The sequence below is a fragment of the Gopherus flavomarginatus genome, chromosome 21 (genome assembly GCF_025201925.1).
Source record: "Gopherus flavomarginatus isolate rGopFla2 chromosome 21, rGopFla2.mat.asm, whole genome shotgun sequence".
Taxonomy (NCBI): domain Eukaryota; kingdom Metazoa; phylum Chordata; order Testudines; family Testudinidae; genus Gopherus; species Gopherus flavomarginatus.
In genome coordinates this window covers 23,312,792-23,326,426 of record NC_066637.1, presented here as the reverse complement: position 1 = coordinate 23,326,426, position 13,635 = coordinate 23,312,792, and the positions used below count along the sequence as shown (strand labels likewise).

At 55.7% G+C, this 13,635-nt stretch overlaps 1 non-coding gene across 1 annotated transcript; it reads right to left on the bottom strand.

Moving 5' to 3' along the window:
• Positions 1 to 1,321: 1,321 nt before the first annotated feature.
• TRNAQ-CUG (transfer RNA glutamine (anticodon CUG)) lies at positions 1,322 to 1,393 on the bottom strand. Its single transcript has one exon. It is a non-coding gene; the product is annotated as a tRNA-Gln (tRNA).
• Positions 1,394 to 13,635: the final 12,242 nt, after the last annotated feature.

The following is a 13,635-nucleotide window of genomic DNA, read 5'->3' as shown; positions in this document are numbered from 1 at the left end:
ATGGATATTGAAACGTTAACACACTTTAAAAGCAGATACAACATATGAAAACTACTTGTACCTGAGAAAGTAAAATAGGTTTGGAAAGTCTGGACAAAGCCGGGTTTCCTCACCCAGCTGTTGTGTTTGCTGACAATGTCGGTGCATTGGCTTCGGCAGTGTTGGCCAACCTTAGAATTTCAAATGATGATTTGTAAGCGAGGTGTGAATGAGCTCTCCCCTGGCAGCTACTGATGACCAGGGTTGGGAGGAGGCTTTGGGACCAGACTGTATTTACATGAACTCACCTACTCTGCTGATGTATCCAGTGGACAGAGCTGGGCTGCCTCTGCTCTAGGTGCCCGGAGGAGGGAAGGTGTGTGGGGCTCCAGCCTGGGACTCTTCTTCCCTCCTGCCAAGGCCTGCCTGTTAATCCCAGTCCTGGCACTCCTTTCTTCAAGCGCCATGTGGGCCAGAGGAAAAGTGTGGTAGGAAGCACAAGGGCCAAGCTTGTGAACATCAGGTGCAGCAGCAAGAATCCCAACTATCAGGGTTGCAAGTTATAGAGCCCTAACCCATTGTGGCCATCGCAGCCAAAGACCTGGCTCTAGGAGGTGTGAGTCACCCAGCAGGAGGGGAAAGATTCACTCTTACACAGCTGGAGACAGGGAAGTTGAGCTCTGGGGCTTTACCACAAGCATGGGTGGCAAGTTTGTAGAAATTTTGGTGGTGCCCAGAACCTGCCCCTCAACTCCGTCCCCCAAACTCCACCCCCCGCCTGCCTAAGGCTCTGGGAGGGGATTTAGGGGGGAGGTCTGGGGTGCAGTTCCTGGGCTGGGGATTAGGGTGCAGGAGGGGTGTAGGGTTCAGGCTTTAGGATGGAGTTTGGCTGCTGGGTGCAGGCTCCGGCAGAGTTGTAGGAAGGGGTGAGAGATGCAGGCTCTGGGGGTGGGAAGGAGTGGACTCTCTGGGAGGGAGGGTCGGGCTGAGGATGAGGGATTCATGATGCAGGAGGGGGCTCAGGACTGGGGCAGAGTATCAGGGTTCAGAGGGAGCTCAGGGTTGGGGGTGTTGGAGAGGCTCAGGGCAGCCTGCACTAGGACTCTGGGGCAGCAGTTCTGCCCGGAATCCCTCTACTCCAGCAGCAGGAGCAGGCAGGGGACAGGCACATGCTGCTTTTTGTCAGGCAGGGACACAGCGCAGCAGGGGGAGGGGTGCCAGGAGCAGGGGAACAGACCCAGCTCCAAATATTGCTGGAGCACGGCCCCCAGCCCTGAATATTCCTGGAGCCCGAGCACCACAAATATATATAACCTGCTGCCTATGACCACAAGCCAACACAAGGTCCCACTGAGATTTGAACTCAGATTACAGGATTCAGAGTCCTGAGTGCTGCCCATTGCACCATGGGACCAGCTTGTGCGGCCTTCTCTGCACATCGGTGACCCTCATGGGGCTGGCTTGTGTAAGGGGGCTCTTGGCCCTTTACTAAAACTTAGTGTGTGTGGTGGGGGGGGGGTTGGTTGGCTAGTTCCCAGCACCAATAGAAGGGGGAAGGATCAATGGGAAATCAGGACCCTGAGACTGACAGTCCCCAGGGACAATGGGGAGAGGCCAAAGCTCCAAGTTAGCTGCACTGACAGGCCAGGCAGTGTAATGAGAGAGTCACCAGGCCAGGGGGTCCCATCCTTCATGTGAGCTAGAACTGCCTGGGCGAGAGTGGGGCAGAGCTAAGGAGAGAGCAGGATCCCGAGAAGAGCCGGGGAGCAGAGCTATGCAGGTGCAGTGCCAGAAACTGCTGCATGTAGGAATTTGCAGCCTGTAGCAGTTACTGATACCTGAGGTTGTTCTTATTTGCTGACTTGTCCTAATTGGCTAAAACTTGACAGTGGTTTCTCTAGCAAAGGCCAGTCCCTGGCCCCTTGGTCCAGACATCCTCCTTCATATCAGGCTAGGGTGACCAGATGTCAAAGATGAAATATTGGGACGTGGGGGGCAGAGCAAAAAAAAAGCCAGAGGACCCCTCCTGCCGCCAGGCAGAAGTGGTACAACCCCATCTCCAACCAATTCTCAGCTCCAACCCCCGCTACACCCCCAGCACCCCCATCCCCTCACTCCTGGGCCCAGCCTGGGCTCCGAGCTCTGCAGCCGAGCCATGATCTGGGCCCCTCCTGCAGCTCCCGGGCAAGGGGTGAACCAGGCAGCTCCTGGCAGGAGCGTGTCCGCCCCACTTGTGTCTCCGCCCCCCGCCCACCTGGGCCCTGCCTGCTCCGTGCTGCCCCCACCCCACTGCGCTGCCCGCAGGCTGCAGGGCTGGAGCAGCTGCCGCGCTGCGCTTCTGGCCATGGCCAGTGTGCAGACCTGCAGGGGAGGGGCGCAGCCTTCCCTCTCCAGGTCTGCAAGGGGACAGTGGAGACACCATTCCAGTGGGGACGGGCCGCTGCTTTACTCCCCACCTCTGCCAGGAGATTGGGGAGTGGCCGTTCCTGCGGGGGCAGGGCGCTCTGTTCCCTCCCCAGCTCTGCCAGGGGACTCGGAAGAGGCTGTTCCAACGGGGGTGGGGCGCTGCCTTCCCTCCCCCAGTCTGCGAGGGGAATTGGGAGCGGCCGTTCCTGCGGGAATAAGGCGCTGCCATCCCTCCCTAGCTCTGCCAGAGGACTGGGCAGCGGCAGTATTAGCAGGGGCAGGGCACTTGCTTGTCTTCCCAGCTCTGCAAGGGGACTGAGGAGCAGCCGTTGCAGCGGGGGTGGGGCGCTGCCTTCTCTCCCCAGCTCTGTGAGGCGACAGGGGAGTGGCTGTTCCTGCGGGGGTGGGGCGCTGGGTTCCCCTCCCAGCTCTGGGAGGGGCGTGAGGTGTGGCCGCTCGAGCGGGGGCAGGGCGCTGGCTTCCCTCCCCAGCTGTGGGAGGGGTCTGGGGAGTGGCGGTTCGAGTGGGGGCAGGCAGCGAGCTCCTTGCTTTAGTCACAGCCTCAGAGCCAGTGTGATCCCCCTCTCCGGTGTGCAGGGGGGCGGGGAGCATCTCTCCCTCCCACTCAGCCCCAGGGGGCTGGTTACAGGTAGGCAGGTACCCTGAGCCCAGCAGCCCCTCCCCCCTGCCAGCCACGTCATTTGCATTTTCACTGACCATTTCCGTCTTACCCAATTGGTTCCCTGGATTTGAATTCAAATCCTCGATCGTTACAGGAGCAGGGCCTGGATCCTGTCCCAAAGAGACACAGTCACCTCCCAACAGGGCCTCCCAGCCAATATCCTGGAGAACCCCAACGACCAACCAGCCAGACCCCTCCTGGGTCTGCACAGGGATCCAGACCATATGCAGGATGGGGGGCTTCACCCTGGGGACCTTCATCCAGGTCCCACAGCCCTTCAGCATCTGCTGCTGCACCACCACAGTTCTCTCTGTCCCAGGGTCTCGCCAGCCCGGGCGTGTTTCCCCACTGACCCTTGGGCAGCCCCCTATGTCTCTCTGCTCCACCATCCCAGTCCATGCTGGTGCTGCTTCTCCTGCAGCTTTTCCTCAGGCTCTTGCTCTTTCTCACGATCCTCTCGCACTCCCAGGCTCTGCTCCCATCCCATACATCTTCGATCCCCTGATGGGGAACCTGATCGTGAAAACCATCATCTGTTTGGAGACCAGACTCTCGGGGATGTCTGGCTGCTGCTCCAGCTGCTCCCAGATCCTCTTGTAGCCCCATCTGGGTCAGGAATCTGCTCCTCAGACGTGTCCTTCTCCTCCCACTCATGATTAACTGTGCCTTGGTGAACTTCCCCGTGCGTAACCCTCTTTGTGTACAGGATCACAATGTCCTTCTCAAAGAGATGGTGATAGGCCATCACTTCACCGTTCCCAAGTGGCTCTGGACTGACAGGCCTGTGTGCTCTTGGCTCCCCCATGGTTTCCAGGAAGAACCCCTGGTGTGCCAGCCCCTTCTCGTGGTCACCACCTCTTTGCCAGGGTCGAGCTGCAGACTCCTCCGCCCCTGGGACAGCTCCTGCCGTCCCCAGGTGAACCCTGAAACTGCAAAAATCCTCTCTCCCAGGGCAGAGCGGCAAGCTCCTCCGCCCCTGAGACTGCTGGCTGTAGTCCTCAGGGGGATCCTGTTACTCCAACAGTCCTTCTCTCTGGTCACACACTCCCAGAAGTTAACCGCTCCCTGAAACCGTCCCTCTCTGAGCCTTCAGCACGCCTGGTCCTCATTATCCCTCCTTTGTTTTACTGCTCCCCAGTCACTTACTGCAAGCAGCGCCATTCACGGGGTGCAGTACATCCCACCTCTACCACCAGTTGTCACGGAGTCCCCGGGCGATGCTCTGGAACTGCTCCCCACAAAACCAGTCAGGACTTTGAGGAGCCTCCTCTCCCTTGGAACAGAAGTTTTTAGGGCAAGAAGCTCACAAGACTTTACCTCCTGGGTCTCTCCTTGGAGCATTCAGCATCCTCTGATCCTCCATGTGCTTCCCACAGCGAGTCCACCCAGGCAGGGTCCATTCTGGGGAGGTATCAAGGTTTTTTCCCCACTTTGAACTTTAGTGTCCAAGAAGTGGGGACCTGCATGATCACTTTTAATCTTTATTACCAGCTTAAATTTGGTACGCTGCCACCAGCCAAAAATATGGTGTTTGGCACACTTCCTGTTCCCCCAAAGCCTTCCCTGGGGAATCCAAGACCCAAACACCTTGGATCTGAACACAAGGAGAAATTAGCCTTCCCTCCCCTCTTTTTTCCCCCAGACTTTCCCCTCCCTGATTTACCCTGAGAGGCTACACTGATCCAAACTCCTTTGATCTTAAAACAAAGAGGAATTAACCTTCCCCCTCATCCTTTACCCCCCACCAATCTCTGGTGCATTCAGACCCAATCTCCTTGGGTCTTAAAAGAAGGAAAAAAATCAATCAGGTTCTTAAAATAGAAAGCTTTTAATTAAAGAAAGAAAAGGTAAAAATTATCTCTGTAAAATCAGGATGGAAAATGTTTTACAGGGTATTCAGATTTATATAGCCTAGAGGGACCTCCCCACCCCCTTAGCCTGAGATTCAAAGTTACAGCAAACAGAGGTAAAAATCCTTCCAGCAAAAGACACATTTACAAGTAAAGAAAACAAACATAAGATTGATCCACGTTTCCTGGCTATACTTACTATTTTGAAACATGAGAGACTGATTCAGAAAGATTGGAGAAAACCTGGTTGCACATCTGGTTCCTCTTAGCCCCAAGAGCGAACAAAGAACAAAACAAACAGCACAACAAAGACTTTTCTCCACCGAGATTTGAAAGTATCTTGTCCCCAGATTCGTCCTCTGGTCAGGTGTCAGCCAGGTTCACTGAGCTTCTTAACCCTTTACAGGTAAAAGAGACATTAACCCCTAACCATCTGTTTATGACAGGAGGGAAGCCAGCCGCCCCCCCCCCCCGCTGGAACCACCATTCCCCAGGCCCCTCCCAGAGCTGGGAACGGAAGTCCATGCCCTGCCCCCGCTGGAACTGCCCCTCCCCTGTATCCTCCCAGAGTTGGGTCGGGAACCCAGCGCCCCTCCCCGTCTCGAACGGCCACTCCCCTGTCCCCTCCCAGAGCTGGTGAGGGAACACAGCACCCCACCCCCGCTGGAACGGCCACTCCTGAGTCCCCTGACACAGCTAAGGAGGGAAGGAAGTGCCCCACCCCCGCAGGAACGGCCGCTACCTAGTACCCTTACAGAGCTGGGGAGGGAACCCAGAGCACAGACTCCGCAGGAAAGGCCGCTCCCCAGTCCCCTGTCAGAGCTGGGGAGGGAAGAAAGTACCCCACCCTCGCTGGAACGGTCGCTCCCCAGTCCCGTCGCTGAGCTGGGAAGGGAACCCTGCACCCCGCAACCGCAGGAATGGCGGCACCAGAGTCCCCTCGCAAATCACTTAGAAAAGTTAGATGCCTGCAAGTCACCAGGGCCTGATGAAATGCATCCTAGAATACTCAAGGAGTTAATAGAGGAGGTATCTGAGCCTCTAGCTATTATCTTTGGGAAATCATGGGAGACGGGGGAGATTCCAGAAGACTGGAAGGGGGCAAATATAGTGCCCATCTATAAAAAGGGAAATAAAAACAACCCAGGAAACTACAGACCAGTTAATTTAACTTCTGTGCCAGGGAAGATAATGGAGCAGGTAATTAAAGAAATCATCTGCAAACACTTGGAAGGTGGTAAGGTGATAGGGAATAGCCAGCATGGATTTGTAAAGAACAAATCATGTCAAACTAATCTGATAGCTTTCTTTGATAGGATAACGAGTCTTGTGGATAAGGGAGAAGCGGTGGATGTGATATACCTAGACTTTAGTAAGGCATTTGTTACAGTCTCGCATGATATTCTTATAGATAAACTAGGAAAGTGCAATTTAGATGGGGCTACTATAAGGTGGGTGCATAACTGGCTGGATAACCGTACTCAGAGAGTAGTTATTAATGGCTCCCAATCCTGCTGGAAAGGTATAACAAGTGGGGTTCCGCAGGGGTCTGTTTTGGGACCAGCTTTGTTCAATATCTTCATCAACGATTTAGATGTTGGCATAGAAAGTACGCTTATTAAGTTTGCGGATGATACCAAACTGGGAGGGATTGCAACTGCTTTGGAGAACAGGGTCAAAATTCAAAATGATCTGGACAAATTGGAGAAATGGTCTGAGGTAAACAGGATGAAGTTTAATAAAGATAAATGCAAAGTTCTCCACTTAGGAAGGAACAATCAGTTTCACACATACAGAATGGGAAGAGACTGTCTAGGAAGGAGTATGGCAGAAAGAGATCTAGGGGTCGTAGTGGACCACAAGCTTAATATGAGTCAACAATGTGATACTGTTGCAAAAAAAGCAAACATGATTCTGGGATGCATTAACAGGTGTGTTGTAAACAAGACATGAGAAGTCATTCTTCCGCTTTACTCTGCGCTGGTTAGGCCTCAACTGGAGTATTGTGTCCAGTTCTGGGCACCACATTTCAAGAAAGATGTGGAGAAATTGGAGAGGGTCCAGAGAAGAGCAACAAGAATGATTAAAGGTCTTGAGAACATGACCTATGAAGGAAGGCTGAAGGAATTGGGTTTGTTTAGTTTGGAAAAGAGAAGACTGAGAGGGGACATGATAGCAGTTTTCAGGTATCTAAAAGGGTGTCATCAGGAGGAGGGAGAAAACTTGTTCACCTTAGCCTCCAATGATAGAACAAGAAGCAATGGGCTTAAACTGCAGCAAGGGAGATTTAGGTTGGACATTAGGAAAAAGTTCCTAACTGTCAGGGTAGTTAAACACTGGAATAGATTGCCTAGGGAAGTTGTGGAATCTCCATCTCTGGAGATATTTAAGAGTAGGTTCAATAAATGTCTATTAGGGATGGTCTAGACAGTATTTGGTCCTGCCATGAGGGCAGGGGACTGGACTCGATGACCTCTCGAGGTCCCTTCCAGTCCTAGAGTCTATGAGCTGGGAGAGTAACCCAGCGTGCCACCCCGGCAGGAAAGGCTGCTTATGAGTCTCCTGGCAGAGCTGGGGAAGGGAATCCAGTGCCCGCCCCTTCAGGATTGGCCACTCTGCTGTCCCCTCGCAGAGCTAGGGAGGGACAGCAGCGCCCTGCCCCCTCAGGAACGGCCGCTCCCCAGTCTCCTGGCAGAGCTGGGGACGGAAGGCAGCGCCCCACCCCCACAGGATCGGCTGCTCCCCAATTCCCCTTGCAGAGCTGGGGAGGATAGACAGCACCACGCCCTCATAGGAACGGACGCTTCCCAGACTCCTAGTAGAGCTGGAGAGAAAAGAATGCGCACCACCCTCGCACAAATGTCCGATCCCCAGTGGCCTTGTAGAGCTGCGGAGGGAACGCAACGCTCAGCCCCTGCTGGAATGGCCGCTCCCCCGTCTCCTCTCACAGCTGAGGAGGGAAGGCAGCTCCCCGCCCTTGCAGGAACGGCCATTTCCCTTTCCCCTCGCATAGCTGGGGAGGGAATGCAGCTCCCTCCGTCGCTGGAACGGCCGCTCCCCCGTCTCCTCTCACAGCTGGTGAGGGAAAGCAGCACCCCACCGCTGCTGGAATGGACTCTTCCCAGTCCCCTTGCAGAGCTGGGAAGGGAAGGCAGCTCCCTGCCCCCGCTTGGACAGCTGTTCTCCAGTCCCCTGGCTGAGCTGAGAAGGGAACCCAGTGTCCCGACCCCGCAGGAAAAACAACATCCAAGTCCCCTTGCAGAGCTGGAAGGGGAACTCAGTGCCCCGCCCCTGCTGGATCGGCCGCTCCCCATTCCCCTCGCAGACCTGGGAAGGGAACCCAGCGCCCCGCCCCTCAGAAACAGCTGCTCCCCATTCCCCTTCGCAGAGCTGGGAAGGGAACCCAGCGCCCCGCCCCTCAGAAACAGCTGCTCCCCATTCCCCTCGCAGAGATGGAGAGGGAAGGCAGCGCCCCACCCCCACAGGAACAGCCGCTCCCCAGTGTTGGTGTCACTAGGCATAAATCTAGGCCTCAGTGAACAAAGGCTCCTCCATGTTGAACTCTACTTGATCTAGAAAGCTAGCAGCTGTGAAATGAAACGTGTAACAGTAAGTTCTCAGTTGCAGCACAGCTAAAACCGGTCTAAAGCAGGGGTGATAAGGCCTGTGCACCATTAGCAGAAGGCCAAGTAACTTGCAGAAGGAAAACTTACTAACGAGCTGCCGCGGCCAAGATTACATAATGCACCTGCGCTTACCTAATTGCTACAGGGGAGGAAGGAGGAGTAGGAGAAGAGTGAGGGAAGAAAGAAGAAAGAAAAAAAAACTTATAAAAAGGGTCAAGCCACTTGTGTAGGGCTGCATGATTTGAGGCGTTCATCTCCTTGCACTGCTTTGAGATCCCAATAAACGTTGCTTGCTTCTCCACCCGGGTGTGTGTTCATTGGCGCTTCACACTCTGGGCAACGAAGCACTGTTGCTTGCCTCGGGCACCTTCTGTGTCGGCAACAGAAGGGTTCCTCTCGACCCCCGCTGGAACGGCCACTCCCCAGTCCCCCCACAGAGCTGGGGAGGGAACCCAGCGCCTGGCCCCGCAGGAACAGCTGCTCTCCAGTCCCCTAGCAGAGTTGGAGAGGGAAGGCAGTGCCCCGCCCCTGCAGGAACGGCCGCTCCACAGTTCCCTCGGAGAGCCGGGGAGGGAACCCAGCACCCCGACCCCGCTGGAACAGCCTCTACCCAGTCCCCTCACAGAGCTGGGGAGGGAAGGCAGTGCCCCACCCCCGCTTGAACAGCCACTCCCCAGTCCCCTTGCAGAGCCGTAGTAGAAGGCAGTGCCCCACCCCAGCTGCATCGGCCCCTCCCCAAACCCCTCGGAGAGCCGGGGAGGGGAGGCAGCACTCCTCCCCCACTGAAACGGCCACTACCCAGTCCCCTCACAGAGCCGAGGAGGGAAGACAGCGACCTAGCACCACTCCTGTCTCGGACTGTGGGGAAATCCAGTCCTGCACCCCTCTTCCTGGACTCCCAGTGACTCTCAGCCAGCCAGTAAAGCAGAAGGTTTATTCGACACAGGAATGGAGGTTACAGCAGAGCTTGGAGGAACAACCAGGACCACTCAATCTAGTTCTTCTGGGTCTTCAGGGTACTTGGATCCCAGCTTGGGATACCCTGAATTCCAACCACCCAGCCCAAAACAGAAACTGAACTGCCCTTCCTCCAGCCAGCCGATTCCTTTGTCCAGCTTCCCTGACACCATCTCCCCGTACCTGGCTCAAGTTACAGGCTTAAAAATCTGTCCCTCACCTAACGTCCTCCCCAGCTCTCCCATCCCCCCACACAGACAGTCCCTACTGCATCAAATGTCTCCCCCCTTCGAGACTGAACTGAGCGGGGTAACTCTGACCAGTGACCTGGGGAAGTTGAGGGCCCAGCTCTCCGGGACATCGCGTCCGCTATCAGTTGGCACTTCCCTTCACGTGGACCACGTCAATGTCATAGCCCTGCAGGAGCAGGCTCCACCTCAGGAGCTTGGCGTTGGCTCCTTTCATCTGGTGCAGCCAGGTCAGGGGAGAATGGTTGGTGTACACAGTGAAGTGTCGCCCAAAGACATATGACTCCAGTTTCTTAAGGGCCCACACCATGGCCAGGCATTCCTTCTCAATGGCCACGTAGTTCTGCTCCCGTGGTAGCAACTTCTTGCTCAGGTACACGATGGGATTTCTCTCCCCCTTTTCATTCTCCTGCATTAACACTGCCCCCAGTCCCATATCTGAGGTGTCGGTGAACACCATAAAGGGCTTGTCGAAATCTGGGTTTGCCAGAAATTGGTCACTAACTAGAGCCATCTTCAGTGCCCAGAGAGCCTGCTGGCACTGCTCAGTCCTGACCACCTTGTCTGGCTTCCCCTTCTTGCACAGCTCAGTGAGGGGGCGGCTATGGCTCAAAAGTGGGGCATGAACCTTCGATAGTACCCCGCCATCCCAATAAAGACCTGGACCTGGTTTTTGGTTTGGGGAGCGGGCCAGTCTCTGATCACCTCTACCTTGGCTGGTTCTGGCTTTAGGCAGCCACTTCCCACATGATGGCCTAGATAAGATACTTCAGACATCCCCATCTTGCACTTCTCAGCGTTTATGATTAACCCAGCCTCCCGCAGTTGGTCCAGCACTTGTTTAACCTGGGACACGTGGTCCTCTCAAGTCTGGCTAAAGACGCAGATGTCGTCAATATACGTCATGGCAAAACGCTCCATCCCCCTCAGTAGTTGATCCACCAGGCGCTGGAAGGTGGCTGGCGCTCCCTTGAGGCCAAAGGGCAGGGTCAGAAACTCGTAGAGCCCCAGAGGGGTGATAAAGGCCGATTTCAGCCTGGCATCTGCGTCCAGTGGCACTTGCCAGTAGCCCTTTGTAAGATCCTCGGAGGTGAGGTACCGAGAACCTCCCAGCTTCTCTAGGAGCTCATCATGCCTGGGCATGGGGTAGGCAACAGATATGATGATGGCATTGAGCTTTCCATAGTCCACACAGAATCGGATCGACCCATCCCTTTTGGAGACGAGCACCACTGGAGAGGCCCAAGGCCTGGAAGATGGCTGGATCACCCCCAAAGCCAGCATGTCCCTGACCTCTCTTTCTAGGTCCTGGGCAGTTTTCCCGGTGACCCAAAAAGGGGATCATCTTATAGGAGGATGTGATCCGATCTCCACCCAGTGGATAATCAAATTAGTGCATCTAGGTTGGTTGGAAAACAGCTGTCAGTATAGATGCAGCACCCCTGTGATCTCAGCATGCTGGCCCGGGGTCAGTTGCTCAGAGAGGGGAATCGCCTCCAGGGGGGAACCAGCTTTTGTCCCAGGGAATAGATCTACTAAGGGGTCATCTCCCTGCTCCTCCCAATGTCCACACGTGGCCAACACCACATTCCCCCTGTCATAATATGGCTTCATCATATTCACATGGTACACCCGGCGGTGGGGCGTCCAGTTCGACAGCTCCACCACATAGTTTATCTCATTTAGTTGCTTGACAACCTTGAAGGGCCCTTCCCAGGGTCCTGAAGTTTGTTCTTTCTCATGGGGATGAGAACCATCACCTGATCCCCGGTGGCAAAGGCGCGGGCCCGCACCGTGCGGTCATATCAGACCTTCTGCTTCCTCTGGGCTCGGGCCATATTCTCCCTGCCCAGGCCCATGAGCTCGGCAAGTCTTTCCCGGAAGGTCAGGACATACTCCACCACTGACACCCCATCGGGAGTGGCCTTCCCCTCCCATTCATCTCTCATCAGGTCCAGGGGCCTCCTTACCTGCCTTCCATACAACAGTTCGAAAGGCGAAAACCCAGTAGATTCATGGGGTACCTCCCTATATGCAAACAGCAGGTGAGGTAAGTACTTGTCCCAGTCCTGCGGATGCTGGTTCATAAATGTTTTTAGCATCATCTTCAGCGTCTTGTTGAATCTTTCCACCAGCCCGTTGGACTGGGGGTGATACGCTGAGGCCCGGCTGTGCCAGATCCAACATTTCTCCCACAAGCACCGGAGCAGGGTCTACATGAAGTTGGACCCCTGGTCCGTTAAGACTTCCTTGGGGAACCCCACCCGGCTGAAAATGGTCAGCAGCGCATCTGCCACAGTGTCTGCTTCGATAGAGGACAAGGCCACCGCCTCGAGGTAGCGAGTGGCGAAATCTACCACCAGAATGAGGGATTTTTCTGCAACTCAGCCTGGAACTCAGCAGCTGAGACAGGGATGGAGACATGCTTTCTCTCTAGCTGGCTTGTTCTGAGGCCGCAGCCTTTCTGAGCCGTGTCCCTGGGCGTTCTCCTTGGGACGGGATTCTCCCTATTACCTCTTTGGGAGGTCCCAGGATGAGACTCTCTCTGCATTGCTGTGGGCCTGTTCCTTTGGGACTCCTCCCTGCCACCTCCCGACCAGATCTTCACAAACTCATCGGCCAGCCGCCCTGTATGTCACGGGTCCTCTGGTTTTTGGTCCCTCGACCACAGCCTCAGGTCGGATGGGTACTGCTCATACAGTTGCTCCAGTCCCAGCAGTTAACCAGGTCCCCCTTCATCTGGGCCCCACTGGCCCAAACTCGCGCAGCAGGGCCGGTTTGAATAGTTCGTAGTTCCCTTTCTCAGCATCTCCCAATTGGCCGTACAATGCCATGGCCTTGGGGTCCTGTAAGGGAGTGAGAACCTGGAGCCTGTCCGCAGGATCTACCTGGTGCAGCTCGCAGGCCATCTCAAAGGCAACCAGGAAGTCATCCATGTCCTCCCACTCCTTACGCTGAGCCAGAATGCACCTACCAAAGCTCCGCGCAGTCCTGGGCCCCCCTCACTCCTTGCAGTTGGGGGCCCCGCTGCTCCTCAGCCAAGCCAGTTCTAGCTCATACTGACGCTGTTATTCTTCATATTCCCTCTTTCTCACTTTCTCCTCCTGTTCTCGCTGTCTTTGTCTCTCTTCATGTTCTCTCTGTCGCTCACGATCCTCCAGCTCTCTCAGTTTTAGCTCTCTCTCCCATTCCAGCCGCTTCTGCTCCACGGATGCCGAGCGTCGCCGGGACGATCCCCTGCTGGCGGGTGAGCTTTGCCGGGAGGATCCCCTGCTGGCCGGGGGTGTCACGGTGCCCTTGGTATTCGCTAGGCTCCTCCTGACCCTTCCCCTAGGCATAGGAAGGGGGGGTCTCGGGAAGCCCTCAGCCGCCGGCTGACCACTCCCAGTGGGGACAGACACTGGTGTCTGCGCTGCATCTATCAGGCTGCTTCCCTCAGAGACAGGGCTCCGTCCATTCAAGCGGTTTCCCTCCTCCAGCTGGGCAATCAGCTGGTCTTTGGTGAGCCTCCCTCTGCACAGCCCCTCTGCTAGCACAGCCCATCCAGGTCGCACTTGCGCCGCTTGGCATACATCTTCCTGCTGGCCACTCACAGGCCGGGGTGCTCACTGCTTCCCACGGCTTCCAGGGAGACCCCCAGTGCACCAGCCCTTCTTGAGGTCACCACCTCTCTGCCAGGGTCGAGCTGCAGACTCCTCTGCCCCTGGGACCGCTCACTGCAATCCCCCGGGGGACCCTGTTACTGCAAAAGTCCTCTCTGGTCACATACTCCCAGGGCTTAATCACCCCACAATCGTCCCTTAGTTTTACTGCTCCCCAGTCACTGCAGGAAGCATCGTCCATGGGGTGCAGTAGATCCCGCTGCTGCCACCAGTTGTCACGGAGTG